General features: G+C 33.1%; 1 pseudogene; it reads right to left on the minus strand.

The window, feature by feature from the left end:
• Window positions 1-5,024: 5,024 nt before the first annotated feature.
• Window positions 5,025-5,143, minus strand: LOC111733174 (annotated as a pseudogene).
• Between the last annotated feature and the right edge of the window lie 1,224 nt (window positions 5,144-6,367).

Consider the following 6,367-nt stretch of genomic DNA (forward strand, 5'->3'; position numbering starts at 1 on the left):
TTACCCCCTTGCCCCAAGGATCTGGCTCTGGAATTTTTCCTTAGTTCTTTACTGCCCTCTCCAGGTTTCCATTTCAAGGGTGAGAACCCAGCATGAGAAGCAAGACAGGGCCAGGTGACAAGATAGATGGCCTCCAGCCCTCTCCTCTCCTCCAAGGGGCATGGGAAACTGGGACACCGCCCACCCCAAAGAAACAAAAGCCCATAATTCAGACAGCTCCAGGCAGACTGCCTCTCTGAGCTGCCCACACCTTTCTCCTAAGTGTGTACATTCTCTTTAATAAAACTTGTGCTTTTCTGCTGGCTCTTTGCCATGTCCTTGAATTCTTTTTTGCAGCATAAGACAAGAACCGGGTCACCAGAGACCCAGGTCGGGGTTCCTCTTTGGACTTCTGCCCTGCTGAGCTATCCAGTATCAATTTTTGTCCTCTCAGAGAATATTTAAGCCGGTCTCCATTTTGTATTTAATTTTAATACTATTCTTATTATTTAAATCATTATAAGTTGAATTAGTGATATATAAAACACAGCTTAAAATAATGAAACACTATAAAGTATAATGGTTGTATTAATCAGGATTTTCCAGAGGGCAGAACCAATACACACACACACATATACACACTTGAGATTTATTATAGGAATATGCTCATGTGATTATGGAGGCCAAAAATTCCATGATCTGCCTTCTGCAAGCTGGAGAACCTGGAAAGCCAGTGGTATAATTCAGTTGGAGTCCAAAGGTCCAAGAACCAGGAGAGCTAATGTCTGAGGGCAGGAGAGGTTGTACATTCTAGCTCAAAATATGCCTAGCAAATTCTCCCTTCCTCTGCTTTGCCATTCTGTTAGGGCCTCTAAGAATGGACTGGATAATGTCACCAGCATTCATGAGAGTGATCTCCTTTACTCAGTCTACTGATTCAAATGCTAATCTCATCCAGAAACACCCTCACAGACACACCCAGAAATAATGTTTTATCAGCTGTCTGGGCATCTCTTATTGCAGTCAAGCTGACACATAACATTACCATTACAATGGTAATATTATAAAGTGTGAAAAATGTCATAATTCAATTTCTAAAAATGAGTAGAGACACCATAGATACTAATATCGTCACAGTGCTTTAGGGTTATAAATTGTTTTATTATTTAATTCTTTATTTGTTGGATCCCAGATAGAATAATTAAATGATTATTATTCTTGCCACTCATTGTATCATTTAATGTTGACGGTACTTCTAATTTATAAAGAGTAACCGGAGTTTTACATAATTGAATTATGACCTACGCTTTAAACAGTTTAACCAAAATTAAATTGATACCTACGTTATGAGTCTAAATTTCTTTAATTTTGTAAAATTCTATTAAATGTAGTACTTTCATCTAAAAAACAACACATCTAAATATTTCATGACTAAAATACATATTAAATTTATAATTTATTGTTTACTTTTCTTCCTATTGTGTATTATTATCCTATTAGATATTCAAGACATACTGTGTCAATATAGCATTTTCTCTCTCCTGTGGCTACAAAAAGAAGATTGTTTTTAAAAAGGACATAAAACTGGTATCAAGTCACAAAGGCATTTTACCTGTCACAGACTAGGATCATATCACAGAGAGCAAAACTGATGGTACTGTGCATCTGTGCGTTCAACATTTCATGGCTCAAAGCCACTAGACTCTTTTCTGCATGACCAACTGACTAATTGCTATACTTGGCCTTTTCTATTCTCTTCAATTAATGCAATGCACAATTGCACATAGCAACAGAGTCACCCATACAGAACAGAATCTGGGCCAGAATTAGGCTCTAAATCCCAGAAGCACCTGTTACAAATATAAAGCGTCCAGATGGTCTAGTCTTTGTGGGAAAGTGTCAAGCACTGACTTATCTGTCTTTCTTACTTTTGTTTTAAGGTCAAAAACATGATCTGTTGGAAGAAGGGAGCCAAATAAAAATCATAAAAAATATCTAGGATTAGTATAGAAACTCTCAATTTGTTCATCTAAGTGTGTATTGACCAGCGGAGCTCACTGTTATCATTTTCTAAGCATGCAAATGGGATTAGTTCATGATTACATGGCAGGCTTCAGTATAATTAGATAGATTTATTTAAATACAGCTGTAAATCATAAAAAAGTGAAATATTTGATGATTATAAATTCAGCAGTTTATATATTCAAACTTTAGTCTTTAATCAATTTCATTGTTCTAATTTTGTTTGGGATTCTAGGAAATGCAAAATATTATCTTACCTTACTTTTTTATTGTTTTTATTTCTTTCAAGCATATAGCAAAAAAAATTATCACTTCATGATATGTTTCAAGCAAATCTTAGAGTTATATAGTATTTATGTTCTTCCTTTTCCCTCTCATTGACATATTTAAATTGTTACTTTGTCTTATACATAATCCTTAGCAATAACAATTTTTACTTTTAGTGAACCATCTTGCTATCTTGTATTATAAAAGAACTTAATGTGATACATAAAATTTTTGCTCCTTCTTATTCTCAAATTCTACATGCTTTATCATAAACTTCTCTTGGAATTAATATTTTATGTGATTTATTTGCAAATAAAGAGGAAAAGTTATTTTCTTAAAATAACCACTTGTTCATTTGTTAAAAACTGAGTGGTTTTCAAATATTGCAAGCAACTGGAAAAGTGATTTTTGTGTTTTCTTGTTTGTTTTGTTTTCCCGCTCATGCCAAAGCTATGAGGAATTTTTCTACCAAAACAATCACACTAACTGCCTCTCATTTCAGATTTGGAATGGATGTGACACATACAGTACATTCTACAGCTTTTATGCAAGGTCACAATTACCAATCGATATCAGTTTATTTCTTTTCCCCTTTATTTTTTCTTAAAAAGAGATACATCTTAAAGACAGTAAGGTCTGGATTTTTCTTTACTCTTCTTACCAAGATTAAGTGATATTAGTTGTCACACAATATTCAGATTCTCAACTAATACGCTTTATTAACATTTGGAAATGTTACGTATTCTGCTGAGTATATTATAATTTTAAGCCCTTGAATTAGAATATCTATGGATACGAAATAGTTCAGATTAATAATTTTTTTATTCTATAAAACCATTATGTAAGGGCTCAAAAAATTAAAAAGTAGTTTACTTAAAACATACAAAATTCATATATATGTATATATAATGTAGAATATACAGTCTTATAGAGAAGGAAAATAATTGTACTGAGAACTTAATATTCTTGGAGATAAATTAATATGAGATGTTTCAATTTCTAACTAGCCTTTGTTTAGTCACAATCTCTTGCTTACGAATTGATTATGAGATAAGCAATATACTCAAATATTAACATTTTTTAAGTTATTCGCATTCACAGTAAACTTTTATCTTTATTATAGCAAAAATTATAGAGCTTTTATATTGAAAGTTCAGATTGAAATTTTCACTGAAATAAAATCAGGTGTATTTCCATTTTATTCTGAAGGATAATGTGCAAATATTTATGAGTTGGATACACCCACTCACCTCCCTTTAAAATAACAGAGATGGAAATATTCTTTTAGTAATATTGCTTGGTACTCATTATAAATGAAAATTGAAAAATAGAACTTTGGCCTCGCAAACTAACTACCTACCAAAGAAGGAGGAAAGAGCCAAGCACCACTCCCAGCTATGGCAGTTGATATGTTTTATCCTCAAATTCCTACTGGAAATAACTGTAAAAACTACATAAAATATATTAAAATATGTTTGAAGAAATCAAGGAGATAGAATTTAGGAAGAAATTGCAGACCAAAACTTGTAAAAAGTGGGAAGGGGGTCTACATGAGTGAGTGCACGCACTTAAGACATGTGTCTATTCACGAAAGCATGGCTGAAAAGTTGAAAAGCTGAGCGTAACTTTAACCAGTTTTGATTTGAGACAAAGGTGAGCTGTGAACTTAAACCAGTCTTCATGGGGACTAAAGACTACTTTTGACTCATCTGAAACCCTAAGTAGATTAAAGAGATCTCGTAAGCTAGAGCTTGTAGCTTAATGGTCTCTTGGTCTCCAGTGAAGTCTTTTTTGGATAACATCACAGAAGGCCTCAAATTATCTCTAACATTTTCACAATATCTAGTTTTGATATAAAAAATTATGACATATGATTGGATAAGATTGATGAAAAATAAGAGAAACAACATATAGTGGAAAGTTATAGAGGGAAGTCAGATAGTGTCAACATCATTCACAAAATTTAACAAAATAATTATGCTTGATATGAATAAGGAATTAAAAGGTAATATTGATAATTTGGCAGAAAACTAGTACCATTAAACAAACTAAAATAAGTTATTTAATCTATGGGTTTATCAATGGGTCAGATAGCACCTGCTTGGTAAAATTTATTTGTAACTCCAAAATCATTGCCCACACTGTTGTCACAGTCATCCACAGACATCTGTATGTGCAGAAGAGTTTGGGTCGTCCATGCACATATTACTGGCTGAGGTCAAACAAGACAGCACTTTGCTTTCTTGTATCAGTGCTCATACTTTAACAAGTGCCTTTTGCGATCTATTTAATGCCACTTGTCTTGCATCTTTGTGCTTTCTCTTGATAATTGTACTGTTTAAAATGTCTGCAAAACATAGTTCTTAAGTGCTGTGTAGTGCTCCTAAATACAAGATGGCTGTGATGTGCCATATGGAGAAAATGCATATGTTAGATAGGCTTTATTCAGACATTGGCTGTAGCACTGTTAGCCATGTGTTTAATGTTCATCAATCAATAATGTATATTAAATAAGTTGTCTTTAAGCAGAAACATGCATAAAATAAGGTTATTTATTGATTAGTTGATGAAAATGTTTTCAGATATATAGCTCAGTATTTCCCTAGGAACAATGATTCAGTATTTGCTAATTCGGTGTCCACAGCAACTTTATGTAATTCATAACTATTATTTTTTTTTTTTTTAGGTGAGGCAACCCTTGGTTGACCTCACAGATTGCAAGGACCTTGTCATCTTACAGTCCCTTATTTTTTTTATGCCTACAGCACTTGGTCTTTCTTGGTGGTCTCCCATCCAAGTACTAACCAGGACCAACCCTGCTTAGCTTCCGAGATTAGACGGGATTGGGCTTGTGCAGGGTGACATGGCCGTAGACAATACTTAACTATTTTGAGTGATAATGATTGACTATATTACAGAAGAACATTTCTAAATCAAACATAGACAAAAAGCTACAGTACACAGAACATAATTTAAGAGACAAAGGAAAAATGAATCATATATAAATTCTGAGATCTCCACAAGAGAGAAATAATAAGAATAAACCCAAAAAAAGAGGTATAACTTTGAATTTTATCAGATGACAGATATCCAGCCACAAAGAGATTACTCAGAAACCAAGCAAAATGAATATAAATATAAAAATATAAAACATCTAAGCTATTATAATATAATTATTAAAACCAAAGAAGATATACTAAAAACATCTCGAATTAGAATTTCTAAAAAAAGATAAACATCAAAGAACAATAAATTTGTCATTTTTCCAGGTAAAAACAAAAAAATGGAACCAAGAAACAATGACTCATCATTTTAAAATACCAAAGAAAAATGATTAGATAATGAAAATACAAGTGTCAATATCTGGATAAAAGGATCACAACACCACAAAAATTTGAAGTAATAATAGAGATAAATTTCCTAAAATGAGAGAGTGAGAGAGAGAAACAAATTGTTTTGGGAGTATAAACATATGTATTAGCCTTAGTTATCTATCCCTAGACAACAAATTAGTCCAATATGATTGGCTTTAAGCATCAATCATTAATGATCTCACCGTTTCTGTGGGTCAGGAATGTGGGCATAGCTTAGCTAGATGGTTCTTGATCAGATTCTACCAGTTAACTTGTTGCCAGGACTAAATTCATCTGATGGCTTTACAGAGGCTAGAGGATTCACTTCTAGGATGGCTCACTCACATGGTTTTCTTCAGCAGAACTGTTCTTCACTATCTGAAGCTTTCTATAGGTGACTTGAATCCTAATAAAATGGCAGTTAATACCTCAAAAATGAACAATCAAAAAGAGAGCAAGTAAGGTCGAATCTCACAATGCCCTTCAGGATTTAGTCTCCAAAGTTCCACACCCTCGATTTCACTATATTCTGGTTTTTGTTTGTTTGTATGTGTTTAAGTGATTCGCTAAGTCTAGCTAACCCTAAAGGAGTGAGGGCTAAAGAAGCTTTGGACAATTTTGAAACCATGACATATGAATGTAAAATGTAATAGAAGAGAACCATGAGTAAACATATTAATGCATTTGAAAACCTGAAGTAGATTAATTTGTAGAAAAATGATATACAATGTTGGAATTCAAGATAT

This window comes from Pteropus vampyrus, unplaced genomic scaffold (assembly GCF_000151845.1).
Source record: "Pteropus vampyrus isolate Shadow unplaced genomic scaffold, Pvam_2.0 Scaffold13, whole genome shotgun sequence".
Classification (NCBI taxonomy): domain Eukaryota; kingdom Metazoa; phylum Chordata; class Mammalia; order Chiroptera; family Pteropodidae; genus Pteropus; species Pteropus vampyrus.